This window comes from Marmota marmota, unplaced genomic scaffold (genome assembly GCF_001458135.2).
Source record: "Marmota marmota marmota unplaced genomic scaffold, marMar, whole genome shotgun sequence".
Taxonomy (NCBI): Eukaryota; Metazoa; Chordata; class Mammalia; order Rodentia; family Sciuridae; genus Marmota; species Marmota marmota.
The window spans coordinates 13,544,831-13,558,038 of NW_026000019.1; the positions used below are offsets into that span (position 1 = coordinate 13,544,831).

Below are 13,208 nucleotides of genomic sequence, written 5' to 3' on the forward strand. Positions count from 1 at the left end.
GGCTGTGAACTGCTGCAGGAAGAAGTGTGGCCACAACAACAACCTCCGCCCCAAGAAGAAGGTCTAAATAAAGCCCCTCCACTGGCTCCTTTCCCCAAGGGGTGGCCTCCTACCCAAGCCCCATGTATGGCCTTGGGACGGACCTCAATAAAATTTTCCTTACATTGACTGAAAAAAATATAAATAAATAAATAGATAGATAGATAGATAGATAGATAGACAAATAAAATAAATCCAGATCTCTCTCCTACCTCTGGGAGTCTCTAACAATCATTTCCATAATGCCTCTCATAATATTCAAACTCAGCCACCATCTATAACATATTGCCCTAGCTTCTCTCACAATCTCATCATCAGAATCACCTTCCTGTCCCACCTAGATTCTATTTTCCTCAGAAACCTCTGCTCCACTAATTTCACTGAACTTTAACTTCTTTAGAGAATGCTTTTATAATCTATGTGCCTCAATGGTTACCAAATTCACCCCGCAAAGGATAAGACTTCCTCACAAATGTCCACAGATGAAGCTTTTATTCTCCCCTCTCTCCTAAACAGGGCAGGTAAGTTGTTCTAGAAAATCCCTTGGTCGTCTAAATGTTGCATCAGACTATTGTCCTCCCATAGTCAAGAAAACACTTTTCCTCAGTCTGACCCATACCAATCTTTTATTTCACAAACATTAATTGGGTGCCAAGTATGTAGCAGAAATGAATAGTGCTAAGCAGTAGAGATAAAGCTGTGAAAAGAACAGGGTTCTTGCGTCTCAAGAAGTAAAGGCTGGACTATATTGAATACATATCATAAATGAGATGAAAATAAGGAAAAATACAGGCTCTATGGAAGCACACAATGGAAAGAATTCATCTATTCTGGAAAGTAGAGAGAGAGTGTGTTACCCGAGACCTAAAGAATGGATAAAGGAGTTAGCTAAGGATAGGCAAGGAAAACCTTTCCAAGATTTAGGTTCCGAGGGAAAAAAAGAGCATGATTCTGTAGAAGTCGTCAAAAAGTTCCATGTGACTGAAGAAAAAAACTGTCAAGAGATGAAGGTGGAGAAAGAAGGAAATGGCATAATTTAGACATGTTCATATTTGTGGCTTTTTGGTGGGGTAGGGTGGTGGGGATGGAGCCCAGGGCCTTGAGCATGCTAAGCATGCTCTACCACTGAGCTATAGTCCCAGGCCCTGTATTTGTTTTAAAGATTAAATATTGCCCACTCCTCTCTCATATGTTTTGGCCACAGTTTTTAGAAATCAACAATACAACAAATGACTTCACTGTACTTATTCTCCTTACTGTACTATAAGCTTCTTAAATTTCTTTAAATTTAAAAATACTTTTATTATTCATTTAAGTGACTCAAGAGTTTTAATCTAATATCTATTTTAAAATAAGTTTAACTGGCATTTGTAGAGAAACAAGTTGTTTCAAATAAAAGTCAAATATACATAAATATTTGTTTTGTTCAGACTAAAGTCAAAAATCATGATGAATAAGAGATACTGTATTTGATATCATTCTATGATAATCAACTTCCAAAAAATAACTGATGGCTAACTTTCCAAAAGAAAATGGAAATGCAATTTCACCAAAACTATTAAGTGATATAAAAAAGAATCCAGTTAAAATGATATAAATAAGTCAAATAAGGATGTAATTTAAATTTTTTTTTACTTTGATAACAAACATGATCTAAAGTCAACAAGGAGTCTACATTTCAAGTTGTCACAAAAATATTTACATCATAAGAAAACTATAAAGGTTTACACAAAACTAACAGCAACCAAGAAATTAAAAAGAATTACACTTACCATTTAATTGTCTTTCATATCATGCAGGCTTAGAGTTCACAAATGAGGGGAAAGGGAAAAGAATGAAACAAGTAACTTTTAGCGATTAGGAGCCATAAGAATACTTCACCTGCTTCTAGATCTCCCCACCCAGGTTCTCACAAGAAAACTATCAGTTATATTATTTTTCTGTCACATGTATCTCCAATCTCCTTTCTTCTGTGAGATCCTTTTCAGCATTTATATTTAATCAAGTTTTCTTACTTAAAAAAAAAAAAAGTCCCTCAACCCTGTACCCTCCTTCTATTACTTCTTTTTCCTTCATAAACCTCTCAAAAAAAATCAAATGCACTTGGTCTCTATTCAGATACTTTTAAAGCACTTCTAAAGTAACTCCCACCCCCATTTTTCCACAAGAGCTCTCACTCATTAATATCACCAAAGAACTTTTCACCTCCAAATCTAATGGGTATTTTCAGTTCTCAACCTTCTTGACTGCTAAGGCAGCATTCATCACAGTTTACTACTCTCTAAAAATGGATCAACTGAACAATCTGACTCTCAGATGTATTCAATTGATGAATCTGTCTGATATAGGTAGTAAAAAGAATCAAAACACCAAATTAGTTAACAAGAAATGGTTCTGATACATTCAGTAAAAGGGAACTGAGAGCATTTTTTCCAAATTGATAATACCACACAAATTTGGCCAAATAGAGTACAACGTATTGAGATGAACGCCTCTTATGGTCTTGCACTTTGTTTTATATTTGTTATTTGTTATTTGGGGTATACACACCATGAGGTGAAACAACACAAGTAGAGATCATTATGGTGGACTGAGTATGTTAAAAACCACAGAGAAGCTGAATGATACACAAAGCTCACTGAATCTCAATGCATGGGAGCCAGGCTCAACAACATAGTGCAAAATAGCAAATCTTGAGCACACTAGTGGCCAATAATTTCCAAATAATAATAATTCTATGGGTAGCATCTATGATACCCAAAACTCATATTTCTCTTTGTAGAGAAGAATTTAACCTGCAGGAACAAAATGTTCAACTGATTCCTTGAAATACTTTTTTCCCATGGCTTCTATACACTATACTCTGACTTTTCTATATCCTTAGTTCTAGTTCTTAGTCTCCTTTGGTAACTCATCCTTCTCTAACTAGCTTTTAAATCTTAAAGTTCAGGAGGGTTTGACATTGTGCTTTTTGCTTTCTAACACTATACACTCTCCCTAGGTAACATTCACCCTTGCCCCAAATTTCAAATACCATCTATATGCCAATGACTCCCAAAGTTCTAGTCCAGAACTTTGTAAGCATATCAACTGCTTACAAAGAAACCTCAAAGTTACATCAAATTCAATCTCCAAAAGCCAACTCATGATTATTCCTCAAATAATCAAATGAGGTATTCCCTATCTTACTTACTCAGTTGTATAAGCCAGAAATATCTAGGTCTTCTTTTCTACTCTGAATTTATAGCTATACCACCAGTTCTCCAAATGTATAGTCTAAGGATATTTAAGGTTCTGAGACCCTTTCAGGGGGTATTTTTCAAATCAAAACTATTCCCATTTCAAAGGTATATAACAATGATATCACAACTGACTGCATAAGCAGATATGAGAATCCAGATGTCTTCTATTAAGTCAGACATTAAAAAGATGTGAAATACATCAAACAATGCTACTCTTTTCAATAGATGTTTTTGTTTTAGAAAACAGTTATTTTTCATTTAAAAATGTTATCTGTTTATATGTAATGTGTTAGTAAACAAATAAGTACATTTAAAATTTCAAATACAGAATATAGATATATCCTACATAAATAAAAGCTCTGTTGAGAGCTGGGGTTGTGGCCTATGCCTAGCATGTGTGAGGCCCTGTGTTTGATCCTCAGCACCATATAAAAATAAATAAAATAAATGTATTAAAAAACAACAACAACAACAAAAGCTCTTTTTTTGGTTACTGTTGAGTCTTCAGTAACCAACTTAAATACATGAACTGGTATTGACACCAAAAATTTTGAAAAACACTGATCCATACCTGTAGTACAAATACAAATAGGACACCAGATGACATTTTTAAATAGTCAAATTTCAAGTATCTTCTGATAAGCAAATTTTCCCTTCACACTGATAGTGCTTCATTCAGTCATACAGTCTCAATCTGCTCAATATTTATTGGGCACCTATTATGTGCCAGACACTAGGGACAAAAGATGAAAGAATGACTTTGCTCTGGCTCTTAAAGAAAACATTTTCCATACCTTTGGTACATTTCAGTTTTCTCATTCAGTTCAGATCTTATACAACCACCATTTCTGTCTAAAAGTTTTTTAAAAAGACAACCTTATAGTAGAACTACCATGTATTCTCAATATAAAATGGACAAATGGTAAATTTAACAGGGACCAGGCAAACAAGAAAGTGAAAATATTCCACCTCTAAATCACACCTATTATATTATTCCAGGTAAATTCCCAGAAGAACCAACATACCCACAATATAATATAATGTACAAATGACCAGAGACTTTAGCATTATGTTTTTTACATATAAAATATAAACTTAACTTTAACAAAAACAAGGCTGACCTACAACAATCCAGGAAATCCATGAAAGATACGTAACATTTGGTACCAGTCTGGCCTATAGCAGCATAGGAAGCAGAATGAAGATAACTAGCAGCATAGGAAGCAGAATGAAGATAACTAAAAAACAATGCCCCATACTGATACGAAACAAAGAGCTAGAATACAGACTGACTGAAGACAATCTTTTATTTAAGGAGAGCTGAAGGAAGTGAACAAAGCCAAGAATAACTAAAAAGTTTAAAAAAAAAAAAAAGCCCCAAATGAACCTATACTTTGCTCTCCAATTATCCTGAATACTCTTCTAAATTCAAGGAACTTATCCTCAAAAAGGTGTCTATAGATTGCAAATAGGATTCTTTAACTGAAAGTATAAACTTTTCACTACAAAAGTTGATACACAGGAAATTGTTAACACTAGTTAACTCCAAGGAGAGAGAATGAAAGCTCAGGATAGGAGGCAGATTTTTCAGGGTATGTTTTTGAATTTTTAAAATGCATTTATCATTACTTTTTTTATTTTTGAGGGGAAAAAATAAAAGAAGAAAAAGTGATAAATCCTGAACGTTTCCTTCCACATTCAATAACTTAGCTAAGGCTGTGTAATGAAACACACACGCCAAAAAAAAAAACTAATTTTCTTTCATTGGAAGGTTTTACCAACTCCTTGATAAGTGTAGTTGCTTCCTGTTTGTGGATTCATAGAACTTTATCATTCCTCTTACCCAGGACTGAGGTGGTGTTTTATTTCTCTTCATATCCCTAGTCCATACATAATACACAACATATAGATCTGTTTGCTGAATGGTGGTCCCATTGGTTAAGTCTCAGACTGCCATTCTTAAATGCAAACAGGCACACATAAACACAAAAAAATGAGCCCATGATAGGCAGATGCTAATTCACAATGCGGGCGGCGCGGNAATTCACAATGGGAAGTAGGGAAGAATAGAGGTATTTCGGATTAGACAGGGGTGAAGGAAGGGTAGGAGGTATGGGAATAGGAATGATAGTAGAATGAATCAGACATTATTAACTTACTTGCATATATGATTACATGACCTGTGTAACTCCATATCAGGTACAACCAGAAGAATGAGAAGTTACACTCCATGTATGTATGATGTGTCAAAATGCATTCTACTGTCATATATAATTAGAATAAAAAATAAATGAGCATAAATATTTCATACAATAGCAAGAGGTTAGCCATTCCTGATCAAAAACTGTCTTAAAAGGTAACATTTAAAAATAATTATATATGGGCTGGGGCTGTAGCTCAGTTGTAGAACACTTGCCTAGCATGTGTGAGGCACTGGATTTGACCCTTAGCACCACATAATAAATAAATAAAGGCATACTGTCCATCTACAACTATAAAAATATTTTAAATAATAATAATTACATATGTACATCTGTATTTTACATTTAAAAACAATCTCAAAACTAAAAAGAAATTATTTAACAAAATAGACATAAAAATCATTTATGAAATGAAAATTATTAAGTTGTACTAAGCCTAAGGCACAGTGGCACACACCTGTAATCCCAGCAACTCTAGCCTTGGCTACTTAGATTCTGTCTCAAAATAGAAAATATAGCCAGGCACAGTGGCACACACCTGTAATCCCAGTGGCTCAGGAGGCTGAGGCAGGAGGATCGCAAGTTTAAAGCCAACCTCAGCAATAGTGAGGTACTCAGTGAGACTCTCTAAATAAAATACAAAATAGTGATTGGAATGTGGCTCAGTGGTCAAATGCCCCGGATTCCAATCCTTGGTACCCCCCAAAACACACACACACATACACACACACACACACACAAGATCCGGGTTGCTGAGCACAGCGTACACTCCTGTAATCCCAGGGGCTCGGGAGGCTGAGGCAGGAGGTTCACAAGCTCAATGCCAACCTCAGCAATTTATTGAGGCTGTAAGTAACTCAGCGAGACCCAATCCCTAGTACCCAAAAAAAAGGACCAGGGTTATAGCTCAGTGGTAAAACACCCCTAGATTCAATCACCAGTACCAAAAAAAAAAAAAAAAAAAAAAAAAATGTTGTGCCAAAGCTATTATTCATGAGTGACTTTTAAACCTAGCTTAAAAGAATCCCATAATTCCAACAGCAGCTTCTGCAAGTCTACTTACAATAATTGTTACATAGTAACTTAAAAAAAAGAGGGTGGGGGAGTGTGGCTCAGTGGTAGAGCACCTGCCTAGCATGTACAAGGAAGGGCTTGTATTCAATCTCAAACATAGAAAAAAAAATTACCTATCCAAACTTATCAAATATAAACCTGATTCTTCCGTTTGTACAATTATCCTTCTGTTTATAAAAGGTCTCCTTTACATCATTTCTCTGTAACATTTAAAATAGCTCATCATACAAAAATGGCAGCTACTTCCAAGGGCTCAGGAGGCTGAGGCAGGAGAATCACAAGTTCTAAGCTAGCATCAGCAATTTAACAAGGCCCTAAGCAGCTTAGCAAAATCCTGTCTCAAAATAAAAAGCAAAAAGGGCTTGTATGTGGCTAAGTGGTTAAGCGCCCCTGGGTTCAATCCCTGGTACTAAAAATAAATAAATAAATAGATTAAATGAAAAGATTTTTTAAAAAGCAAAAAACAAACAACTACAACAACAAAAAAACCCCCAGCAGCTACACAAATGTTCAGAGACGCCATCTACTGTATAGAATCTAGCTTCCAGTATAGAAAACAAAGCATATTAAAGCTGGAGGTTAGGGGTTTTTTAAATATGTATCTGTGATCCAGTAATAGAGGAAAAAGTACAATAAATACAATCTAGTGAGTTGTAACTAGTTTTTTGCTGGGTGAGGGGGGAGCTTGCTGGGGACTGAACCCATGGTTTACCTAGCTCATCCTAAGTAAATGCTCTACCAGTGAACATAATACCCCAGACCCTGAACTAGCAGGTTTTTTTGAGACGAGTCTTGCCCCATTGCCCAGGATGGCCTTGAACTCCTAGGTTCAAGCAGTTCTCCTGCCTCAGCCTCCATGTAGCTGGAACTACAGTACCACATCACTGGCACCCCACTAAGATATTTTACTTTTAGAGAAGCTTTTACTTTGTTTTTACATACATTACGTTCTTGAGGATATATTGGGGAAAATATTTCTTATTGTGGGGGATCTGGTTAAAAGAGTTTGAGTAGTTCCCAAACTTTCTCATTTCACAGAACCCTTAATAATCCTCAGTACCTTAATAACCCTCAGTAATTTTTCACAGTGCTTCTAGGCCAAAAAAAAAAACTTAACAGTTCCAATTATTTAGTGGTTAGGTCCATGCTATCTAATTATTTATGGCCTAACTTAGTACCAGTGTGAAAAGTAAATACATAAATTAAAAGAAATATTTCTATTTTATTATTAAATAAGCACAATTACTTATTAATGGGATCTATATAACTATTAGAAATTACACAGCTTCTCAAACCTTCAATCAATTTTGGCCACTGCCACCTTCACTTACTATTCCACATTGATTTTGCACAGTACTTGTAATTTATTTATTTACTGGTACTGAGAGGCTTGAACCCAAGAACACTTAACCACTAAGCCACATCCCCAACCCTTTCTATTTTATTCATTTATTCATTTATTTTATTTTATTTATTTATTTTGAGACACAGTATTGCAAAGTTGCCTAGGCTGACCTGAAATTCTTTATCCTCTTGCTATAGCCTCCCCAGTCTGGGATTACAAGTGCGCCACCACACGCAGCCACAGTGCTTTTTAATTGCAGCAATCCCCTAAACCTGGCTTTTTGAAGACACACTGTCATCAAAAGAAATGTAGCACCACCTCAACTGTACCATCTCAAACTGTTAGTTGCTACATTCCTTTCAAAATTTTCAGATATACTTCTGTGTCCATGTGAACTCACTGTGGTACTCACAGCAAACAACCTCAGTGCATAGTTTGATAACTGAGTTTGGAAACACTAATCTAGCCTATGGAGTCACTTAGAAATTAAGAAATATTACCAAAGGACACAAAGCTAGTTGAAAAATAAATACATTTATTAGGGATTTTCATAGATTAACTTCAATTTTCCATCAACAAAAGTTGGATCTAATCATGTGATATTCTGTTGATGAAATCTGTAAACCTCTGAAAATTAAATTCAGAAATACATGTATAACATCATTTAAGAAAATACTGGGACTTGGCTTGTGGCTCAGTGATAGAGCACTTGCCTGACATGTGTGAGGCCCTGGGTTCGATCCTCAGCACCACATACAAATAAACAAATAAAATCCATTGGCAAGTAAAACATATTTTAAAAAGAAAAAGAAAATATTGAAGCAATATTTTAGAACAAAATTTCAAAATTTACAAAAGTGGGACTTGGGCTGGGGGTGTGGCTCAAGCGGTAGCGCGCTCGCCTGGCATGCGTGCGGCCCGGGTTCGATCCTCAGCACCACATACCAACAAAGATGTTGTGTCCGCCAAAAACTAACTAAATAAATAAATATTTAAAAAAAAAAAAAGTGGGACTGTTTGTTTTAATATTTTTTTAGTTATAGATGGACACAATACCTTTATTTTATTTATTTTTATGTGGTGCTGAGGCAGCTAACAGTTATAACATGTATCCTTACAGAACTTTTTCTATGCAAACAAAACTACATTTCTTTTCTTATGGATGTGTGTGGTGTGTGTCTGTGTGTGTGTGTGTGTGTGCGCGCGCTGCTGGGGATTGAACTTAGGGCCTTATGCATGTGAGGCAAGCACTCTACCAACTGAGCTAAATCCCCATACCTGGACACAATTTTTATAAATCAAATCATATTACATAGTGTAGAGCAACATATTTCCTGCACTCAATATTATATCATGAACATTCTTCCACGTCAGTACATAATAGTAATAGCAAAGACTTTACATGATGCATACTATGCTGACTCAGGGTATAAATACTCAACAAGTTCTCTCAGCAACCCTGTAAGGTGAGAATTATTATTAATTTATAGATGAGGTCACAGCCAGTTCAGTTAGCTAGTACAGTTAGGATTTGAACCCAGAAAGTCGGCTGCATAGTTCATATGCAGAACAATACACTCAGCTGTTTCTCATTAAGTAAATTTAGATATCCCCAAACTTATTAGCAACTGCAGAGTGATCACAGAATAAATATACTGTAATTTTAACCATTTCTCTATCAATCGACATTTAGGGCATTTATTGTTATTTACAAATGCTGACACTGGGAAATAATACTAAAATGAACATTCTTGTGCTTTTGTGTTAAAATTTACGTAGGATAAACTAAAAATTAAATGATTCTATTAGAGTATGTATACTTTTAATTTTGATAAATAATGTCAAATTTCCTCCCAGAAAGTTGTTTCAATTGTCCCAACTTATCCCAGTGACAAAGAACAGGGTTGAAATTCATTTTTAAGTTAACATACTTTTTTGACTCATGAAATGATCCACTTTGAATTTTTAATTGATACTAATACAGAATAGACTTCTAGGTTGAATGCAATTATCTTCTGATTAGATAATTATCTGATACATTAAACAAATGCAGATTAGCAGCTGTTTAGTGGATTCTTCCTGTTATGAAACCAACTAAGAGTGAGATATTTCCCCTATATGATCCTCTGTTTTCTTATGTATAAAACATGGGAATTGGTCTAAGTGGCCTTTAAGATTTAAAGTTCTTAATGTGATGATTAAGAAGTGACTTTAAGTCATTACAAGCCTATAATTATAGTACTAGTATAACAGGTTAGGGTCTTAAACCTCCTATTTTCTTTAAATTACAACAACAATTGCCAGAGCAGCTAGGCAAATCATTAAAATAGTCAATAAAGTTTTCAGGATCCACCTGAGGCTTATTCTCAGTGGCTTTTAATCCTAGACTGTCATTCCCCTGATACCTAGCAATTTGAACATACCTCTGGAGTATATTCCTAAGATCTGAAATGTGCCTAAGAACTAAGAACTAGATTTTTATTTTGTTTTTTAAATATTATCCTAGGACTACTCTGCAGTCAATTAACTCAATTAATATTTATTGACTATCTTACTACATGCTAGGCACTAGGTACATAATAGTTAATTAAAGATTTCTGCCATCATGGAATTTACACAGCAGATATAAAAGGCAAATAATAACCCCAAATACCCACATGTAAGCATAAAATTACACTTATAATAATGATCAAAACATCAGTACCATGCAACATCAGTGTAGAATCTTTGGTTCTTTTTTTAACTATCCATGACATTAAAAATTGCTTGACATGGAGAATGTCAATAAGAAAAAAACTATTTCACAACTTACCCCACAATGAAAAATGAAGCAATCATAACTCTAAAGTTCACTTTTAAGTCATCAGTTGTCTCTATATTAAAATTACTAAGATCATAACTTTTCAGTTATGCCACTATTGATCATAGCAAATTAATATTTGTTTTATATAATAAAGAATATAAATAAAAATGGTACTGAAGATTGAATCTAGGGGCACTTTATCACTGACCTAAAGTCCCAGCCTTTTTTTATTTTGAGACAGGGTCACCCTAAGTGGCAAAGACTGGCCTTGAACTTGCAATCCTCCTGCCTCAGCCTCCTGAGTCACTTGGACTACAGGAATGCACAACAGTGTCTGGCTTCTCTACAATTTGTAAGAACCTTGTTTAAGCAAAAAGTATATAGAGGAGTAAAATGATCCCTTATAATAATCCATGACTTATTAATAATTAACAAAAAACTATGAAAATACTAATACTTTCTAAGAACTGAAATAAGGAACAAGTGGTATGTAAAAAGGAACAAAGCAGAATTTTTAAAAATACTCTGAAATAATACCAAGTCCCAGAAGTATCTATGTTAATTTTAAATAAAACTAATTTTAGGTTATCTGTAGAAATAAGAGCAGCATTTACAAAAATAAATATTCTTGTGTGATGGTTTCCACAACTGCAAAGTAAGGTTATTTGTCATACCTCCTTCACAAGAGTGCCAAGAACACAAAATAAATTAAGTATGTGAAGGAACACACACAAAAAAAATTTCAGACAGCAGCTTCTTTTTTGCTCCCAATATAGCTCACAGTAATTTAACAAATACAAAGTATTTTTATATGAACTTCATCTCCTTTCTCCTGTCCATGATACAGAAGTGATATAAAATGGTCAAAAGACTGGCAATAAAAAGAAAAAAAATCACAAAATTCATAGCTCATACATTGATTACCCCACAGAAGGCTGGTTGTCCAAGTATTAGCCATCTTACATAACACTACACACCCATATATCAGAAAATCTGAGAAATTCTTTCACAGATGTATAAATTGTTTACTTGTATAACTCACCATCACTACAAAGATCTGCTACTGACTATGAAAAGATGAGATACACATGTATTTATCAATATATACAATGTATTCTAGCTTGACATTTTTTCTTATTAAAGTATCTTAAATTTGATGTGATAACAATTCAATCATTCTGATTTACTTTATATCACTGAAATTTGTCAATTTAGCATATCAGAACTAATTATTACTTGCTTGGATTTGAAGTGACTTCTACTGTAATTCTAAAAACTAATTGCCTAAAATCACAATCCCAAGTTATTCGCAACACACTGCCTGGTTTAAAAATATTTTAAACTAAGAAGTGTTTTAAATAGAAGTCATCTTGCGGTATTTTATTATCATTGCTTCTACAAAACTTCTCAGGGTGTTCCTGAGAACAGACTTTCCTTTAAAACCCTTAAAATACAGGCCCAGGAGAAATGGTTAACATGGCAACATTAACGACTTCTCCAAATTCAAAACAAGGCTCACTGTCAAAACAATCAAGCAGAGTATATGGATAATGATCTCTATTCTTGACAACCTACTTTTTTCCCAAATGCAGGATTTGCTTATTATCTTTAAACAATATTAAAATTTACATCTATGTGAAACTAAAATCCAGGCAAATTCCAACCCATATCTACAATATTAACTGTATATCACTTAGTATATTGGGCTACTTTTAAACGGGGGTGTGGGGGGTAGATACTGATAACTTCCAAAGTTTAAAGCTTTTTAAAGCCACGCTCCAAATCATTTGTGAATTAACCGGTAGACTACATTCTATAACCTCTGAATTGGAGCAGATCAAAGTTTTCCCTGCACTGTATTTGAGAATGTTACCCCCACCGAAAAGGAACAGAAAGTAGTCATCCCCACCACTGGAGTCAGTCCCCCGGAATTTCCCAAAATATGCTCAATCTCCAAACGAAGAAGGAACACTTCTCCGGAGGCCAAAGGTGAGAGGTTCTTAGGTCTATGCAGACTAGAGGAAGGGCGAGAGAGGGGTCGGGGAGACTCCGCAGGTAAGCAAGGAAATTTGTCTACGGAAGGCACAGGTGGGACCTGAAACCCAGGTCTCCGAATGACCCTACCGGAAAAGCCTGGGGACCCAAGAAGGTTCTCCGGAGGGGACGCCAGGCAGGGCCAGGGGGCCCCGCCCCGCCTCTCCGGCCAGCTCTGAGAACCCGGGACCGCGGACAGAGGCAGCTACGGCTGAGCCAGCGTCCGCGGTCCCAGCCAGGTCCTCTCCTGCTCACCTGAGAGTGTCGCCTCCGCCCTCGGCTCCCACGGTGCATCCCGCGGGGCCTGGCGGAGGGTGCAGTGACGCCGCCCCGACCGGCCCCAGGGCTGCCTGGCCTGGCCTCCCCGCTCCGGGGACGCACCGGGCGCCCGCCTCGCACCGGCTCCCGGGATCCGCCGGTCCGCAGGGAAGGAAGGAGGCGGAAGGGCTGCCTCCCCTCCCCCACAGCAA

General features: G+C 36.1%; 1 protein-coding gene across 17 annotated transcripts in view; it reads right to left on the reverse strand.

The window, feature by feature from the left end:
- Nucleotides 1–13,208, reverse strand: part of Cep350 (centrosomal protein 350) — a 159,848-nt gene extending 146,640 nt beyond the window's left edge. For 8 of the 17 annotated variants that reach the window (XM_015491743.2, XM_048809921.1, XM_048809930.1 and 5 more), the window contains exon 1: nucleotides 12,994–13,202. The gene's annotated coding sequence lies outside the window, so the exon portion shown is untranslated. Of the gene's footprint in view, nucleotides 1–1,811; nucleotides 1,840–12,993 lie in introns of all 17 variants that reach the window. The other 9 variants (XM_048809924.1, XM_048809915.1, XM_048809925.1 and 6 more) reach the window with 5 other exon arrangements.